The sequence below is a fragment of the Rhinopithecus roxellana genome, chromosome 12 (genome assembly GCF_007565055.1).
Source record: "Rhinopithecus roxellana isolate Shanxi Qingling chromosome 12, ASM756505v1, whole genome shotgun sequence".
NCBI lineage: Eukaryota > Metazoa > Chordata > Mammalia > Primates > Cercopithecidae > Rhinopithecus > Rhinopithecus roxellana.
In genome coordinates this window covers 49,736,587-49,756,068 of record NC_044560.1, presented here as the reverse complement: position 1 = coordinate 49,756,068, position 19,482 = coordinate 49,736,587, and the positions used below count along the sequence as shown (strand labels likewise).

At 42.4% G+C, this 19,482-nt stretch overlaps 1 long non-coding RNA gene across 1 annotated transcript in view; it reads right to left on the bottom strand.

Moving 5' to 3' along the window:
• Window positions 1–7,333: 7,333 nt before the first annotated feature.
• The window catches only part of LOC104664284, a 15,045-nt gene continuing 2,896 nt past the window's right edge, over window positions 7,334–19,482 (bottom strand). Inside the window, exons 2-3 of the long non-coding RNA XR_748248.2 lie at window positions 8,621–8,720; window positions 7,334–8,136 (exon numbers count right to left, since the gene is read on the bottom strand). This is a non-coding gene — a long non-coding RNA (uncharacterized LOC104664284). The remainder of the gene's footprint in view (window positions 8,137–8,620; window positions 8,721–19,482) is intronic.

Genomic DNA, 19,482 nt, shown 5'->3' with positions numbered 1-19,482 from the left:
ACAATTATAACTCTCCCATATAGATGTGGATCTGTAGGTTCTTACAGCCTTGTATGAAGTAAGAAGGATGGTGATTTCCTTCTATTGTGGATATTAAGATTATGGAATAGAAGTTTCAAGCTATTAAAAAGTAGACATAAAAAACAGGAGAACTGATCATGAAAGACGGATGGGAGTGTGGCAAAGACTGCTAGTTATCCTATAACATTGGTCCTCTACTTTTTTAGTAGAGGAAAAAAGCCTTCAGTTTTTAGGTTGAGTACATGGCCCATAATAAAATCCTTATACTTAAATGGATATGTCAAAGTCCCCACAGAATATAGATGATATATGCAAAGTAGAATAACTCCAAGAAGATTGATTTATAAAGGGGCTAATGACTGAGATTGGGTATGGAGAAACTTTAAGAGTAGTGTAGTAAGCAAAACTCATGTCAGCCAGGCTATTGTTAACTCCTTTGGGGCCTCATGGGATGGAGAGAAGTAAGAGTTACCAGAAACTGGAAAAAGAGAGAGTCAAGTAGTGTCATTCATTTTGCAAGGATCAGTTATCTTGAGTTGAGGGATAGATGCAACTTTGATGGGAGGGATCCAGAAAAATATATACCCTGACCTCACTCTTCTCTTTTTCTGATCCCCTGCTAGAATCCCAACTGTCTGAGCTAGAACCATAGAAGTCAAAGTTTACAGTAACCCACTGATGTGGCTGACATATGCCAACCCACAAAGGCAGAGAGAAGATGATGAGGAGTAGGCAGTGCATCTGGGGAGGCAAATGGAAGATAGTTGGCATATGGGAGTTATGTAACTAAGCAGAAATTGTGCGTTCAGCTTCTGGGATACATCTTTGGAGGGAGAAGCATGTCTTTCTCCTTCCTGTAAGCTAGAGTAATGACATGACGACTGAAATTTGAGCAGCCATCTTGGTCCACAAGATGGAAGCCCCATCCTGAGACATGTGGAATAAGAATCCCTGAGGGAACCTGAATCCCTGAGAATCAGGCAACTAGACCTGGTTGCCTACATTCCATTGAGAAAAATAAACTTGTACTCTTTTAAGGCCACCGTTATTTTGGATTTTCTCTCACTTGCAGCTGATGCAAATCCTAACCAACTCAGAGACAGAACAGGAAATTCTTTTGGACTACTTTGGTTATAATTATTTTTTACTTGTAGGCATCTAAAATGGACTTCTATGGCTTAAGCAAAGGAAACATTTATTGGAAGAATGCTGGGGGTGTTTCAGAGAATCAAAGGAAATGCTGAACTACCAAGATAGGAGGACCCAGGGCAATTCTGGTTTCTTGAAATTCTTCACAGTCTTTCACCCTTGAGGACTGCCACAAATGTCACTCTTCCCCCAGCAACTCCCAATCTCTTCAGCAACTCATTCCAATTTTTATATTTCTATTAAAGAGAATCTGACTAAGGTAGCTTGGGTCAGGCTCTGGTGTCTTTGTGGGTTAAGAGGTCACAATATAGACAGGGCCACTGGGGGGCTTCTGAAATTCTTAAAGCCATGGATGTGTAGTGAGTCAGTCACCCCAGGAGGTGTGATTTAAAGTGACAAACGTACCAACCTCTAAAACATTTGTGTAAGTATGCTATATCTCCACAATGAAGTCATAACTCTTTGAGAGTATGTTCATGCTTCATCTGGAAGCACTTTGGACAACAAAAATGCCTGGTTTATAGTAGACACCGAATAAAGGATCATTTCCTTTCACTTTCCCCCATAATGCCTGATATTACAAGTCTCATTACAGGAATAGGGGTGGCAACAACTGAAAGCCAAAATGTTTTGTAAATTTTGTGCAACCAGATTCACCGACATTATCAATATCTACCATATGCCAGATGTATATTGAATACAATTGACAGAAGAAAATAGTAAATGTTTTTAAGAGCTCACAGTCTGGCAGGGAAGAGAAGCATGTAGATGAATCACAATAATAGTGAGTTATATGCTGTAGTAGAAATAAGTGTAATATGCCTTAAGAGTATAGGGGAGAGAGCAACTGAGAGAGTTGGAAGAAGTGACATTGGAGGAGGTGTGTGTGGATCAGTAGGAGTCCTGCAGGGATAAAATGGATGCAGATAATTCTAAGCCAAAAGAATAGCATGTGCAATAGTACTGAGGCATAGAAATACTCAACCGTGTTCAGGAAACAGCTAAAACCTTCATGTGAATACTCCTAGGCATAGACTAGAACCTTATTTAGTCATTTGATAATAACAATTGAGTACTTGTACTGTGTGCATGGTTACTAGGGGGTCAAGGAAAAATGATAAAGAAAGTGTAGTATATATGCTTAATGGACTACTAGTCAGCCCAGAAAAATAATGAAATCATGTCTTTTGCAGCAACATGAATTGGAGGCCATTATTTTAAATGAAACAACTCAGACACAGAAAGACAAATACTGCATCTTCTCACTTACAGGTGAGAACATAATAATGTGTACACATGGGCTTAGAGTCTGGAACAGTAGACATTGAAGACACGGAAAGGTGTGGGGTGGCAGGGGGGTGGATAATGAAAAATTGCTTAATGGGTACAATGTACGTTATTCCAGTAATCGATACACTAAAAGCTCAGACTTCACCACTACAAAATACATCCATGTAACAATATTATACCCCATAAATTTATACAAATTTTGTATAAATATTGTGCCAGCCACTGTGCTATGGATTTTACATGTTATCTCATTTAAACTGAGGCTGATCTACAATTCTTACAAAGAAAAATGAGATGTATTTCTCACCTTCAGTGGGAAGGGCAACCACAATGACTATAATTAGATGAGTGCAATACCAGATGGGGACAAAAACTTTCCTGTGAGTTTATAGGAGAGGGGACATTATCTGTGGACTCAGGAAGAGGAGCCCAGAGCTATAGGCATGGGTTGGAGATTTGAATGCCATGCAAAAGCTGCTTCGGTTTCTTTATTTTGCAGGTCATGATGCCCTCTAAAATTTTTCATACATGTTTGCTAAGCAGGAAGGCTCATTCGCAGAAGTTGCTTTAAAACCTTCTGTCTCAAAAAAGGACAATCCCATTTGTTTTATACTTGTTTGCCAAGCACTGTGCTATGGATTTTACATGTTATCTCATTTGAACTGAGACTGATCTGCAGGTGGAGAGGGTTATGTGGCCAACTTTGGAGGTGAGCAAGGCAGAGAACAGAGAAGAGTGCTGTGTTGTGCAGTGTCGGTGGGGATGGTTGGGCATGTTAATGATGTTTTATGTGTAGGGTGCAGGGAATTAAATTCTCACAGTTCAGAGAAAGGTCCCTGCCTTGATCAAAATGGCTGCATTCATTGAGCATGTATGATGAGTCAAAGCCTTAATTACTCCATCAGCCAGAAATATGGTGAGCTGCAAATCACTTCAACAACCTACAGTCTACTTGTCTCAAGCCATGAGAAGTCCAAGAAAAGCAGTCCAACAATACCATCAAAGACCCACTCATTGTTTTTCTAAGACGGCTGTTGCATCTCCAGGTCTCTTTTCCCTATTCCAAGAAGGAAGAAAAGGAGAAGAAAGGCTTTTACCAAAAAGGTTTAGCTTTCTTATTCAGGACTAGATACCCTTTCCTGAGACTTATGCTTACATTTCATTGGCCAGAACAATGTCATGTGGCCACCCCCAGGTGCAAGGGAGACTGGAAAATTGAACGTTTTAATAGAGTGTATATGCTGCCTCCTCCAACCTAAATTAGGCATGAGTCACTAAGGAAGAAGGGGGACATGGGTAGCAAGTAGGCAACATATATAATCTCATTCCATGTTTCCAATAGTTCTGTGAAGTAAAGTTATCCACATTCTACAGACAGGAATATGAATGCAGAGAGGAAAGTAAATTGCCCAAAGTCACCCAAACAGTGAGTCATGGAATAGAGATTTTAAAACAGGCCTATATCATTCCAACTGAAAGGATTATTTTATGATATCATCCTGTCTCCCTTAGCTGTGTGACCTTGAAGAATTTACCAAACCTCCCTGAGCCTCAATTTAAGATCTGTAAAATTAGAATAATCATCCCTGTCTGAAAGTTTCTTGAAGCATCGAGCTAGATGCAAAGGGTTGGAAAGGATAATATCAATGGGACCCTAATTATTATCGATTTACCATTTGCCAAAGTGTCTCATCTAAAGTTGACAAGCAATGAAGGTTCTCTGAACACAGCTTGAACATTGGTATTTGGGGTTGGCACCAGAAAAATCTCTTTACTGGCATTTCCTATTTGGGCTTCATCATGGATTCCCAGGAATTTCCACTGACTGGATTTCCTTTGTCCATCTCAATAGCTGTATATGTAGATGAGTTATGAGCCACATTCCACAGCAGGTCAGATGAAAACAATGTGCAAACTATCCATTGTAGCTTTCTTGCCTTCTTTCCCCGTGGCTGCTCCCCTACTAGAGCTAAATCCAGGCTGTTCCTTAGACTGGGCTTCTGGTGCCCCTTCCCAAGGTGGAATAAACTGTCTGAGCACCAAGGAAGTCATCCTGTTGCAGACCCACCACAGCTCACATGGTTTTGTGCCTCTCAGCTTGGGCTCTTGTGTGCCTCTGCCTGGAAAGCTTTGCCTTCATCGTTCCCCCAGTCAAGGGCCAGGCAAAATCTTAGGTCTCCCTCTTCAGTGACCCCTTTCCCCACTCTTCCTGGTGGGATTTTGTTGCTGTTACAATTTTTTCTCTCTTACCAAAGGACTTTGTCCATACGTGTGTTACACAAAGCACTGTCATCACATCAAGAGTCTGGTTTTGCTTTTACTGGACACCAGGACTTTGAAAAAGAACAAATAAAGTAATAGTGATAACCCCAAAAAACGTATTGCTGTGGTATGAATGTTTGTGACCCCAATCCCCAAAATCATATGGTGAAAACTTGACCTTCAAAATATTAGTATTGGTATTGGTATTAGTATTGGTATTAGGAAGTGAGGACTTTGGGAGATGATTAGGTCATGAGTGAGTGTGGAGCCCTCATGATTAGAATTAGTGTCCTTATGAAAGAACTGAAGAGAGCTCCTTTGTCCCTTCCACCATGTGAGGATAGAGCTAGGAGGTGACATCAATGAGGAAGTATGCCCTTGCCAGACACCAAATCTGCTGGCATTTGATCTTGGACTTCTCAGCCTTCAGAACCATGAGAAATAAAAGTATGTTGTTTATAACCTACCTAGTTTATGGTATTTTTGTCATAGTAGCCCGAACACACTAACACATTCATGTACATTATAATAGAAGAAAGGAAGGATGAAATGGGAATCAAAATTATAAATGAAAAAAATTATATTCTCCTTTCCCTTCCCATCTGTATCCCTGAGAGCCACTTAGTTATTTCTCTGGTGTGGTACAAGCAAGGACCAATCCAAGCAGGCAACGAGCTAGAGCAGAGTGCTAGATGCCTCCTGTGCAGCCAAGTTTCATTTTTTTAGTTGCTAGAGTCTGGTCATCTTTTTGTGTCAATACATACAGACCTATTGTATTTGTTTTCATTTCTCCCTAACTATTGCATGAATATACCACGAAATTTTTAAGCCATTTTCCTACCTTGGAAGTGTCCAGTGTTTCACTGTTATAAATGTTGCTGGAATGAATCTGCTTGAAAATGTATTTGTGAGCACATGTGCTGGTATTTCTGAGTGACAGAATCCCAGAAACAAGGTTTGGGTGGAGACTCCAAAGATGTACTCCCACTTAATAGAACACAGGCATACATGTTTCCTCAAAGCCCCACTGAACCTAGATATTGTTGATTGTATTAATTTCTGTAAATGTTGAAAAACTCTCATTACTTAGTTTGAATTTCTTTAATGATCAATTCAGTTGAGCTTTGTTCTATATGTTTATAGGGATTTTATTTTTCTCCTGTGCTGTGAGTATTAGCATCAGAATCTTGACTGCAATAATGAGGGAGTACCCCTCAGTCCTGAGGCCTAACTCTAACAATATCTCATGAAATTTTTCAACACAAGAGTATGTGACAAGAACACAAGAATTTGCTAAGAATGGCTGAGTCAGCACTCTGGAATTAGAGCCCCAAGAAGTTTTCCTTTGCCATTTACTGGGCAAATCCATGTGTGACAATCACATGTACAATCTCATGTACCGTTCACTGAGGTTCTAGTGGCAACTTCTAGACCAAACACTTTAAACATGTATCAAGAGTCTTCCGCTTAGGTAGGGAAGGGAAGGGTCTTATGTTTTCTAGTTGGGGGGCTTTTGGGGCTTTGCAGGGTTTTTTGTTTCTGTTTTTGTTTGTTTGCTTGCTTTTGGTTGTTGTCTGCATTGCTGTTGTCTTTGCTTTGTGCCAATCTGGCAGAGTATCTTCCATGTGAAATGACATCTAGCTTTGCAACATTCTGATGGAGGATGTCACCTTCTCAATTCAGAGCCTTTTCTGTTAAATACAATCTATTGCCTTTACATAAGAAGTCAATTTTGTTTCATTTCAAATTCAGGGAGCACCTACTCTGTGCTAAACTTTGGGAATACAAAATTGGATTACACTAAGTCCCTATTTCAGGAAGGCCTCCAGTCTGGTGGAGCTGAAAGCTATATAAGGGGGAATATCATGGTCATACAATCAAGACAGAGTGATGCTCGGGATTATCTGGGAAGCAGGACCACTCCCCTACTTTCCAGTTGCTGTTGATCTGAGTGTACGTTCTCCCCAAATCCATATGTTGAAATTCTAACCCCCAAAGTGATGGCATGAAGAGGTGGGGCCTTTGGGAGCTGATTGTGTCCTGAGGGCAGAGCCCTTGTGAATGGGATTAGCCCCTTATGAAAGAACTCCAGAAATAGTATTCACTCCTTCCATTCTTGTGAGTTTACAATGAGAAGACACCCATCAATGAGAAAGCCTTTACCAGACACCAAATCTGCAGGTACCTTAATCTTGCAATTCCCAACCTCCAGAACTGTGAGGAAAAAAAAAAAAAAAATGTTTGTTGTTTATAAGCCACCCCATTTATGGTATTTTGTTATAGTAGCCCAAACTGACTAAGATACCAGTGAGTAGGTAATAGAAACTCTATGTGTCCCAGTTTCTTCATTTGTAAAACATACAACATAATAACACAACTGATAAGGTTATTATTATGAGTACTAAATGAATTATCCAAATAAAGTACCCAGAGCATGTCATGTAGTAAGTGATAAATGTGTTAGTTTTTAATGTTGTTATCACTGTTTTTCTTAAGTATTATTATTATTATTGCACTACAAAAAGGGATCTTACCCAACCTAGGGGTTACGGGAGAAGGTGATGGCAAGGTCAAGTTTTGAAGAGCAGAGAAAGTGGATTTAGCCTTGATCGAGAGAAGAAATGTTTCATTATTATTTTGTGTTGCACAGTGACAACTGGTTGGACATTTAACCTCCATGATCTCATATACAAATGACAATGCTTAGAGAGGTCACATAACTTGTTCAAGGTTACACAACTAGTTAAGTGTTGGTGTTAAGACTTAAATGTATAGTATTTTTATTTCCTCTATTTTATGGATAACAGTGAAATGCAAAGAGGCATTGGGGGTCAAAATGTAAATCCATGTTTCTCTAAGTCCTGAATCCATGTTCTTCCCACTACTCTAAGTTTCCCACCTAGGGGAATATATTCATCTTGTCTCTTTCAGATGTTGCAACAAGACATTAGGCTTCTTTATGATTTGATTTTCTTATTTCTAAATCGGGCCTCTCTACACCTCTCCTGTCTGCAAACTGTCCCTGTTTCAGCCTCCAGGAGAGTCTGTGACAATGAGTGGCTCCCTCTGCAAGGTGCTTGGATTCCTCTGAAGAAAGAAAGCAAGGAAACATGAAGTATGGTGATGGTGGCATTTTCAAGGGCGGGTGATGAATGGAAACTTCCTGACATTTCAAGTGACAACATCTGAAAGGAAGTGGAATTTTCCTGAAGCACAGGCAGGAGGTCTCTGTCACAAGCTATTGATTTGGTGTGCACATCTTGCATTTAATCTGGTGATTAATTTGGAGGGAGGCTGCATGCATGCTGGGCTTTCATTTAGTGAGTTTAAAAGCCCACGACTTCTGATTTATTTTGCTTCATTCATGAGGAGCTGTTTTATTGCGAAGGGTTGAATGACAGGTTTCCTGGCAGGCTGTAAAGACAGGTAAAATTTAAATAAGGAACATAAAATCTTTCAAGGCACTCTATTTATCTTTTGTAATTTATTAATCGCACCTATTGAAGGCTGGTTGACCCTCTGGGAACAGTTCAGCAAAGAAAAATTATTGAGCATGTTAAGCTTGCCAATCCCTTGCTTTTCTTTTTCTTCATTTAGAGATGAGAAAACTAAGGACCTAAAATAAGAAATCACTTGCTAAATCATACCATGAGTTGGAACTGAAATTAACTCCTAGCTCTGCCCTGTGGCTTCAAGACCACCAAAACACAAGAAGTATGTGTAGAGCTCTAAAAAGGTTCCTAAAATATTCAAAGTGTTTTAATAATAAATTGAAAATTAACATAAGCACTCTCTATCTTACATCTCATCAATGGCTCCCCACTGCCTTAAGAACAATCTTTAAAAGCCAGCCTCCACTTACCTGGCAAGCTCCATGTCTTGTCCCCCTTGAACTCACCTCCATCCATATGAAGCATCTTTACCTTTTCCCAAGTAGAATATGATCCTTCTTATTGCTGCGTTGATGCAAATGCTGTCCACTTGCCTGGATGTTTTTCCTGGAAAGAAGGAAAGAAAGGGAGGAAGGGAGGAGGAAAGGAAGGACCGAGAACATGAGTTTACAGCTCATTTCATTATCAGGCATTGCCTCTTTGGGTTAGTGCTCATTCCAGCAATTCAAACTACCTCTGACCTACAAGAATTTCAATTTCTCTGCAGTGACTTTATCATTTACCTGATGTTCTCTCATTGTAATCTTTGGGTATGACATGGCTCCACTTATTTCAAGAAGTTACCATATTTCTCTTGGCAAAAGCTCCCCAACTCCTAAAAACCCAAGAAACTCTCTCTTTGTAGGTTGGAAAAATCTCCCCTATCTATAGCACATGGATTCCAAGAAATCAAACCGAAACTATATTGAGAGGTTCCGAAGGGGGAAAATGTAGGTGGGCCTCATTGTCTCGAAAAATGGTGCAAACTCAAACAGCAGGTATTTCTGAAAGGGGCTGGGGACACATGCAGAACATGATATAAAAATGTCAGATTATGACGAGTTGATGGGTGCTGACGAGTTGATGGGTGCAGCACACCAACATGGCACAAGTATACATATGTAACAAACCTGCATGTTATGCACATGTACCCTAGAACTTAAAGTATAAAAATAAAAAATATATATAATAAATAAATAAATAAATAAATAAAATTTTTAAAAAGTCAGATTATTAAAGAGTAGCTAGAGATAACAGGGTCAGGGTTAAGGGTGAGCATGGAAAACATGTCTTAGACTGTGTGTTGGCATCATGGAAAAGAGAGAATTCTAAGATAAAGAGTGGAGGAATGGGATATTGGAAGAATTAAAGAACAGGGCACTTTATTCATTTAATAGCACATTTTATTGAGCACCTACTTTGTAAGAGGCCCTGCTCTGCGAGCTCAATATACAGGAGGAAAGAAAATGTGATCAAAAGACAGCTTTTGATGGAATTCAGCCTCATGGAAATCTGGACCTCAACTTTAGTTCTGTCACTCATTACCTTTTTGACCTCACATGGTTTGTTTCGGTTTCCTCATCTGTAAAATATGTGTATTCTTTTCTGTGTCTTGATGGTCTGCTATGTTGTTGTGTCAGAAGCTGTGCTGAACCCTGGACACACAGCAGTGAACTAGACAGACACAGTCCCTGCCCACCCCTACCCTCACCCGCCAGAAGCTTACTGAGTAAAGGGAGGGACTGACACGTTACCAGAATAAAGCATTTGCTATGGGAGGATCTAGCAGGGCTGAGATGGCATTTCACACACATGGGCTTTTAGGATTCAACTAGATAGATGATTTTAATGTGTCACCATGCTTTCGACAAGAGCACAGGCTCTGGAACCAGACAGCATGAGCTCAAATTCCAACTTTGTTGGTAAATCCCAACTATTTACTAACTATATCACGTAATGAAGTGTCTAAGCCTCTCTTTTTTCTAACCAGTAATAAGGGGATAATAAGAGTAATTAACTCATGTAGTTGTTAAAAAGATTAAATAAGTTAATATATGTAAAAAGTTTAAAATAGTATCTGGCACAAAAGTACACAATTAATAATTATTATTAATTTTATCACTATCTTTGACACAGACCCTGGCTCATGGTTGGTGCTCACAATTGCTAGTTCCTGTCCTCTGCTACATGGGTCTTCTTAAAATCCCACAGGCCTAGTAGAACAGTGGTCCATGTTTCATATTTCATTATATGTCAAAGGCCCAAATTGGTAACTACAGAAAGGATTGTTTTCAGTATCATTTATAATTTATTCCAGTCTGAGCAAGTTGCCTTTTGAGTCTTTGAAGAGCACAATGGTCTTCCCTGTAGGGTGGACTAGAGACTAACGTAAGATTGTCAGAAAATTAGAGCCACAGGAACAAGAGAACCTAGAAAAAACTTGGGTCCCAGGTGGATGACAGCTGACTGTCTTCAAGGAGTCCCTTGGAGGAAAAGGCCACATTTGGTCATTCAACCACGAGCATGGTATTTGGGGTCTTATACACTTGGGATCTTGACTCTGCACTTACAAGCCAGTAGTCTTCTGGGTCATTTGAGAGATGGGAAGGATCATGTCTACATCATATGACTGCTAGGAAGGTTATATGGAATGATTAGTTTTTAAATGCCTGGAAGTTAATAGAACCATTGTCCAGGCTTGTCATCAAATAATGATGCTGACATTATCCTTAGCACTGAGTGGTACTTATGGTACTGATGGTCAAACAACCTTCCTCCTCCAGTGCTAGTAAGAGTGGTCTATACCCTATAGAAAATAAGGTCTCAGAATTAGTGACCCAAGCTCCATGAATACAGGAACTGGTGAGTCTTGTTTCTTGTGGTATACCCCAGATGATCCCCAGCATTCAGCAGTAATGCAATAAATGCTTTCTGAATGGATAAATTGTAAGAGGGACAGGCATAAAAATGCAGCATGTTTGGAAAGAGGCCAGCACGGTAATGGGACTCAAAACCACATTGTATAAGGCACATTAGTGGAAGTCAAGCTGCACAACTAGTGATGGAAGACTGGGGCATTGAGGTCTTCTGAAAGGTGGTTGAATCAGTCAGGGCTTAACCAGCAAAGCAGAACCACAGGAGGGATGGTTGGTTGATTGATTGATTGATAGGTGAATGAAAGGATGTATGATAGATAAATACATCGATTGATAACTAAATAACTTATCATTATTATAGTTTCAAGTATTATTAATTATCCTATGCAATTGGGGAAGCTGGCTAAGCCATGGGGAAGGCAATCAGGAAGGGAAGACCCACAGGGAAGAGAGAACAATTGCAAGCCCAGCTGTACCTGATACACTCAAAATCAACTGAATAGGAACTTTCATTACATCTGCAAATCCCCTTCACTGCAGCACCTAGATTAGTGTGTGACTGAATCCCTGGAGGATGGTGTGCATATGCTATAAAGTGGCCTCTACCTCCCATCCAACCTGCAACTCTCATGGAAGAATATCTCTTATGGCCCTCCCTAACCAGAAACAGACCAAAGAGGGAATTCTGGGGTGGGTGGCTCGGCCTAGCCAAGTTGATGTTTTTCCTCTATGTCCCAAAACATTGATGTTTTTCCTCTATTTCCCAAAGCCCTCACAGTAATCATAAGGAAAAGGGAGCAAATTCCTATTCCTCAAAGACAGAACCAGGCTTAACGGGTGGGAACTTTGAGGAAAAAATACAGACCCAGTTGAAGAAAAAACTTCATAATGGTGAGAACAGGTGGCTAGAAGAGGTGTGCGAGCAGAACTGAATCCTTGATATTGGCAGAATGGTTGAGAAGGTAACCTGTAAAGACTCCTCCCATTCCCAAGACTCTGAGCCCACAAATCAGAGACATAGGCTCTAGGGCTGATAATACTATTCACAGGCAGGCTCAGTCACCATTGTATGACCCTCTCTGTGCCAGGCACAGTGCTTGGCACCATAAGACCTTAGGCAGGAAGACCAGATGATGCCTGAATCACTTGTTTCAACATCTAATAAATCTTTTCCTAGGGATTGAAAAGGTGCTGCCCACACTCTTAAAACTACATCTCAGCAAAGGCACGACAGTTAAAATCATGTATGCCAATTTGAGGCAGCACCAAATTGGTGGGTCACGTGGCCTAGGGAAAGAGCTTAGCCTGCACCTCTAGGGAAAATACACAGACAGCTTGATTGCACGTGTCAGTCTGTGGCAAAGCAAGACTTCTAAATTCTGTGTGAGGATATTGATTCTCTCCAAATTTCAAAAATAGTTTCTATGCCCCTTTCACCCCTCAATACCTTTGCACCTGCTGTCATTTCCTCTTCCTAAACTGTTCTTCTAGCCTGTTCTAGGTAACCAGTGCTGTGTAATAAGGTACCCCAAAATGTAGTGGTTTAAAACAAACAAAAAAATAAAACCATGTATTTTGTTCAAAAATCCATGGTTCAGGCAGGCTGAGAGGGAACAGCTGACCCTGTGTCAGCCGGGCTGGCTCAAAGGTTGGGGGCTGGAATTATCCGCCATCTCCGTCTATTGCTGTGATTTCTCCATGTGGCAGTTACAGTGTCACTGGACTCCTCACATGTTGGCTCAGGGTTCCAGAGGGGTATATCCTGAGAGAGAAAGAGCCGGCAGAAGCCTTATGACCTTTTGGTGACCCAGCCTCAGAAGTCTCATGCATCATTTCTGCTACACTGTCTGGGTGCAAGGAGTTACACACCCCCACCCAGATTCAGAAGAAGGGAACACAGACCCCCACTTCTCTGTGGGAAGCATGCCAGTCCCACTGTTAAGAGCCTGTGGGATGGGAGATATATCTTGGTGAATTCATCTTCGGAAAGTACAATCTGCACTTACTCTTTTTCTACCTGAAAAACACTTCTCACGTTTCAAGACCTAACTCAAATATCCCTTCTTTAAAAAAAAGCCCCCTCAGGTCTCCCAGAGCAAGATACCTCCTCCCTACAGCCCTATCAGCACTTTGTATGCCTGCTTTCAAAGTACTTTGTAGCCTAAAATGGCATTCTTTGTCACTTTCTGGAGACTGAGCCATGAGCTCTTCAAGGTGTGTGGTGGTATTTCTATATCCCAAGCTTTCAGCATTGGGATAATGCTCACTTAGGAAATGAACATACTGCAGGCTAAGGTTTCTCGTGCACCCTGGACTATCTACATCAGAACGCCTGAGGGCTTGCTCAAAATGCAGACTCCCGGGCCCACGTCAAACCTCCTGGATCAACTCTCGGGGACAGGGCTTGAGGAGCTGCATTTGAACAAATTCCTCAGATGACTCCAATGAATATTAACCTTTGCAAGTTATTGTATCCCCAGTACCTAGTACAGTGCCTGGCACATAGCTGGTACTCTTAAATACCTAATGAATGAATGAATGAGCGAGTGAGTGTGTGAATGAATAAATATTTTTAGAGTGGATCAGGCACATAAGAGTCAGTTTTCTCTTTTGGCTCATGTGATGTCCAGTTCTGGCTCCAGAGTCAGATAAGCAGACATCCCTCTAGGTCAGACCCAGGTGAGACTCAATGCCCTATGTCTCCCTTAAATGGGTCAGTCCCCTGGAGGAAGTGGCAGAGGCCATAGAAGGGAGAGAATCCTGGTGGTTGCAAAGTTGGTACATTATCTCACCCACTACCAGCAGGCTCCTTCACCATCCCCACCTCCTCCTTGACTTCCCCCACCCCCATGCATCCTGTCACATCCCAGATCAGAACCATTCTGGAAGCAGTATTTGCTAGTTTGACATTTCAAAATAGCATCAAGGAAGCTAAAGATAGCTAGGTTACAAGGGAGGTTAAACATCTTGCCAAATGACACTGAGCAAATTAGGTCTTCTCCATGTTGATCCAAAGAGTACACTGATGTTTTTCCTCTATTTGGAGGAATAGAAGCATTGGATGAAGAGGGGAAAGGGATTGAACCAAGAGCCAAAGCGCAGAACCTCAGTCTCAATTCAGTGGACAGTAAAGGAGTGCATGTATTTCAAAGTCTCAGTTAACAGACTCTGCTCTCTCTAGTTGTCTGAGACAGAAAGCCTGACATAGTAAAACCCTGCTCTCCGGACTATCTATACAGTCCCCGGGTTGTCTCGTGCATCTGGCTTCTGCTCAAACACAGCATGGAATTATTTGAGTTGAGGAAGCAGTTTGTGCATCTGAGACAGTTAAGAAAAAAAGTCACTACCCTTTTACTTCCTTTTCTTTTCTTCCTGTCTCATCACATTTCAACTAAATTTTCCAAAGCCACAAACATGTGACTGTGGATGTGCAGAGTTGGAGGCCAGAGCCTGGGGTCTCTGGAGAGACACGGTGTTCCCCAGAGATCAAGCATCTACGAAGACGTCTGCTTGTACAAATAATAACACCTACCATTTAGGAACTGTTCACCATTTGCCAAGCACTCTGCTAAGCCTTTCACATACTTTGCTGCATTTACTATCAAAATAATCCTACGAGTTAAGTAGCATTAAACTCCCATTATAGAGGAGGGATTGAAGGTCAGGGAGGTTAAGCAACTTGCTTTGGGTACCACAGCTAGTAAACTGCAGAATTGAGATTCAGCTCAGTATGTTTGACTCCAAAGCCTGCTTTCTTCCCAACCATGTTAGATCATCTTCCTTTAAAAAGATAGACAAGGGGGTGGGCGTGGTGGCTCACACCTGTAGTTCCAGCACTTTGGGAGGCCAAGGCAGGTGAATGACTTGAGGTCTGGAGTTCAAGATCAGCCTGGCCAACATGCTGAAACACTGTCTCTACTAAAAATACAAAAGCTAGCCAGTCCCAGCTACTCGGGAGGCTGAGGCAGGAGAAACACTTGAACCCGGAAGGTGGAGGTTGCAGTGAGCCGAGATCATGCCACTGCACTCCAGCCTGGGCGACAGAGCAAGACTCTGCCAAAAAAAAAAAAAAAAAAAAAAAAAAAAGAGAGAGAGAGAGAGAGAAAAGAAAAAGGTAGACAAGGGATATCCCCACTGCATACTGTGAATTAAATCCATTCCAGGAATCACGCTGGTCTCAGAGAAGGGAAGAGACGCCCCTTCACATAGACAGGCAACCTCAGGTAGAGCAGAAGGGAGGGAAACTCACTCCTGGTGACTCAGCAGCCCAGCCCACTGCCTGGCCTTTTCCCCATATCACTGATATCTACTGAAAGGGTGATCCCTGCTTGTGTCCTGAAGCCCCAGGGGTAAGTGGCAACCTGAGTCACAAGGGACAGATAGAATGTCAGGGTTGAAGTGACTCTCTGCCTTACCCACTCTGAATGTGACTGCCCCTGCCTATGCAGTTGTGGTGCTGTCACAGCCAGAACATGTTGGCAGAGAGGTGGGCAGGGTGCCTGAGGGGGCAGGGTGCTGGTCATCTGGCTAAAAACAGGGGCTGGGGGTAGGGAAGGCCACTCAGTTATGCCTGGCTTTGGTTCCAAGCTCTATAATATGATTCAGGTGCCTCCTATGGCCCCCTGCCTTCCCAGCAAATTCACTTAAGAGCAGAGGGAGGAGGCACTAATGGTTTCCACATTTGGGGCCCTCTGCAGTGAGGCCTTTCAAGCTCTGGGGCAAAGAAATCTAAACTTACCTCTGAGTAGATCCCTGCTCTGTGGAGTGCAAACGTGTTCATGGAGTACCTCTTATAGGTGAGGGTCTTAGGCCTTGTGGGCAAGACCCTGAGAATATGGCAAACCAGCAAACAGACACACAGCCTGCCCAGAGCTTACAGCCAGTGGCAGAGACAGAAAACTTCCCAGAAATTTACAATACAGGCTGAAGAGGACTGTGGGTGCAGTAGCAACAGAGGAAGGCACCTCATCAAGAATTAGGGGTTTGCCCAGCATGGTGGCTCATGCCTGTAATCTGTAATCCCAGCACTTTGAGAAGTCAAAGTGGGCAGATCATTTGAGGTCAGGAGTTCAAGACCAGCCTGGCCAACATGGTGAAACCCCTTTTCTACTAAAAGTACAAAAATTCGCTGGGTGTGGTGGTGTATGCCTTAATCCCAGCTACTCGGGGAGCTGAGGAAGAAGAATTGCTTGAACCCGGGAGGCAGAGGTTGTAGTGAGCTGAGATCATGCCACTGCACTTTAGCCTGGGCAACAGAGGGAGACTCCCTCTCAAAAAAAAAAAAAAAAAAAAAAAAAAAAAAGTGGGAGGGCTCAAGGGAAGCATCTCTGTGTTAGTGTCTGAGCCCTGAAGACTGAAAAAGAGTTACAAGAGTTATGGCGTGGAGGGGTTTGGAGATGCAGGGAACAGGGACAACAGCACATGGAAAGAGCCAGGGAAGGTGGGTGGGTGAGGATGAGGTGGCCAGAGCACAGAGTACAAGAGCACAACGTGTGAAGAGGTGAAAGGAGAGCCAAGCAGTCGGAATAATCTTCAGGTCTTGAAATCCATCAAGGATGACAATGGAAGAATCATAAGCAGGCACAAGACAGGAGGTCCATTTAGAAATACCAATCTGGCTTCTGCTGACAGCTGGGACACAATGAGATACATGCAGGGAGAGCAGTTAGGAGGCTGAAGCAGTGATTCGGTGCAATAATATGGTGTTCTGGAGGAGGGTGGCGGCCGTGGAGATGGATAGGAGCATGAGGGTAAAGGGTGTGATGAGGCCAAATCAACACATTATATGGTCCTTGCTTTCAAATAGAAAATACTTTTAGTTGAAAAAAATCTTTTCTCTCTTAATTCATCCCAGTCTTCTGTGACTAGAAGGACGCTTAGAGGTCACTTAGTTCAATTTCCCCCTTGCAAGAAGTCCAGGGATTTTGAATTCCTTCATGCACGACGGGAGTGGGTGAATATTAGGCAGCAGGGGGAATACACTGGGTGGGCAGCTGAATTGGGCACAAGCTTTCTTGAAGTTCCAGAACTTTACAGACATAGAAGTGTATATTCTGCTGACCAGGCCCATGGCTCCAGGCAAAGGGGTGGTTTTGAGGTGACACTTCCTCTGTTGGCTGTGATGGAGCACTCTCCTGCCCTCCCCAGGCAGAACCCCCAGCAGAGGGGGTGCCACAGAGGCTGGCATGAGGCTGAGGGCTCCTTTCTGCCAACAGACCCAGCCACAAGTGCTTGCTGAGTGACTGCCCTGTACCCAGCCTTGTTCCTGGAAACTGCTGTGATAACACTCTCTGGGTGAGAACCAAGTTTCGCTAACCTTTTACATAGGCTGAATCTGCAGGAAAAGGTCATTCTCTTTGGAGGTTGTTGAAAATTTAATGACAGCAATTCCTTAGGCTTGTAAAACCCCTTTAATGTTCTCAAAGCACAGACAACAGCATCTTCTCTTACACTGAGTGGTGTTTTACAGTGTAAAGCACTTACACAGTGACATACTTGATCCACAGGAAGCCCTAGGAGGGACGCAGAGATCATGGGCCCTAGAGCCCAAGTGACCTCAGTTCAAATCTTTTTTACTCTATGCCTCGAGGCTGTGGGGGTGTGGGCCTTGCTTTACCTCTTTGAGTGTCTTCCTCTGTAAGAGACAGATAATATACAGTCATGTGACAGTTAACAAGAATTCATTCTGAGAAATGTGTCCTTAGGTGACTTTGTCATTGTGGGAGCATCATAGTGTGTACTTACACAAACCTAGATGGTGTAGCCTACTACACACCTAGGCTACAAATCTGTACGGCATGTTACATTACTGAATATTATAGGGAATTATAATACAATAATATTCATGCGTCTATAAATTAACAGAAAAGGTATTATCATCTTATAATCATAAAAATATGATATTATAATTGTATGGGGCCACCATCATATACGCAGTCAGCCATTAACCAAAACAGTATGTGGCACATGACCGTACCTATTTTGAAACGTTGCTATAAGCATTAAATCAAATGACGCTGCCTAGCCCAGTACTCAATAAAGGCTAGCTTCCTCCACCTTGTTTCTCACCCGTTCCCATATTCCAAACAAGGACATATCTAAGGTTGCCACACTAGAAGTGGTACCTGGTACATAGTGGGTCTGAAATAAATGTTAGTTTCCATTTTTCTCCCTTTAAAGCCCTAAACTAAAGCTATTTCTTCCCCGGGTTTTTTCCTCACCCAGCCCCTGGTATTTCCTGGAAAATCCCTTTGACAATATCACAGAATCATGGAGCCTCTCCTTTGAGAAACACCCATATATATAAAGAGGCACCACACACACCCTCTCACCCACACAATTTTGCTTATGATTTTAAGAAGTTCAGATTCCCTGAAGCTTAATTTAGAAGACTGTGATAGCACCCATATGACACAAACTATCTTCTGCCACAAAGTATAGTTCTTCAGTTATCTGATTTCCCTTCATAGATTAAAAATTACAAGGAGTTGGAGAGCAACTTTTCTTCTTGCCCACGTCTATGTTCTATATGGTAACTGGAGAGTGGCAGATACACGGTGAATGTTAATTTAATGACTGGGTGGACAAACGGATGGATGAATGGAAAGGTGGGTGGGGAGGTGGATGGGTGAGTAGGTAGTTGAAGGGATGGTAGTAGATGGGGGGTAATTTGTGTGGAGGAATGGATGGGTGTATGGATAAGGTAGGTGGATAAGATGGTCAAGGGGTTGCCAAGCTCAGAGAAAGGCCCAGGCAAGCAGTGAGAAGTTAAATTAGCGGTTGTGGGGGATCTTAAAACCCCTAGCAGAAGACATCTGATATAATCAGTAGAAAGTATGGGATCTGGAGGGATCAAAGCAGAGAATGAGTGGAGAAAACAGTGTCTTAGCAGAAGCGGGACTCTCAGCTGGGTGGAACAGGAAGAATCTGAGTCAGAAAGCCAAATAGGAAACAGGGCAGGAGATGGGGGAACTCCTGGCCAAGAAAGCAGTGCTAATGCTGAATGGAAAGCAGAAGCTGCAAGACCTGTTTCTGAGGAAAAGTGGAGAGTGGACAGGATCCAGGGGGTAGGGGAGAGGACTGAATAGAGACACAGGAATTCATGGTATGTGGGATTCTCTGAGTCATAAGTACAACAATCATTTGTTGAGTTCTTCCTGTGTGTCAGGGGTTGTTTTAGGCACTGAGGATAAGTCCTTGGTGTCAAATAAGAAAGAACATTAATAAAAGTTGAGATTTATGGAACATCTGCTATGCACCAGACACTAATGGTTTAATGTGTCTCTTCTCAGCAACAATTGTATGAAGGAGGTGTCATTATCATCATTGCTTAACAGGTGAGGACACTGAGGCACAGAGATAGTAAGTCACTTCCCCAACACAACTAGTTAAGTATCAGAGCCAGCATTTGAACCCAGTTTCCAGGGCCTATGTGCTCCTTTGCTGTGCTATAC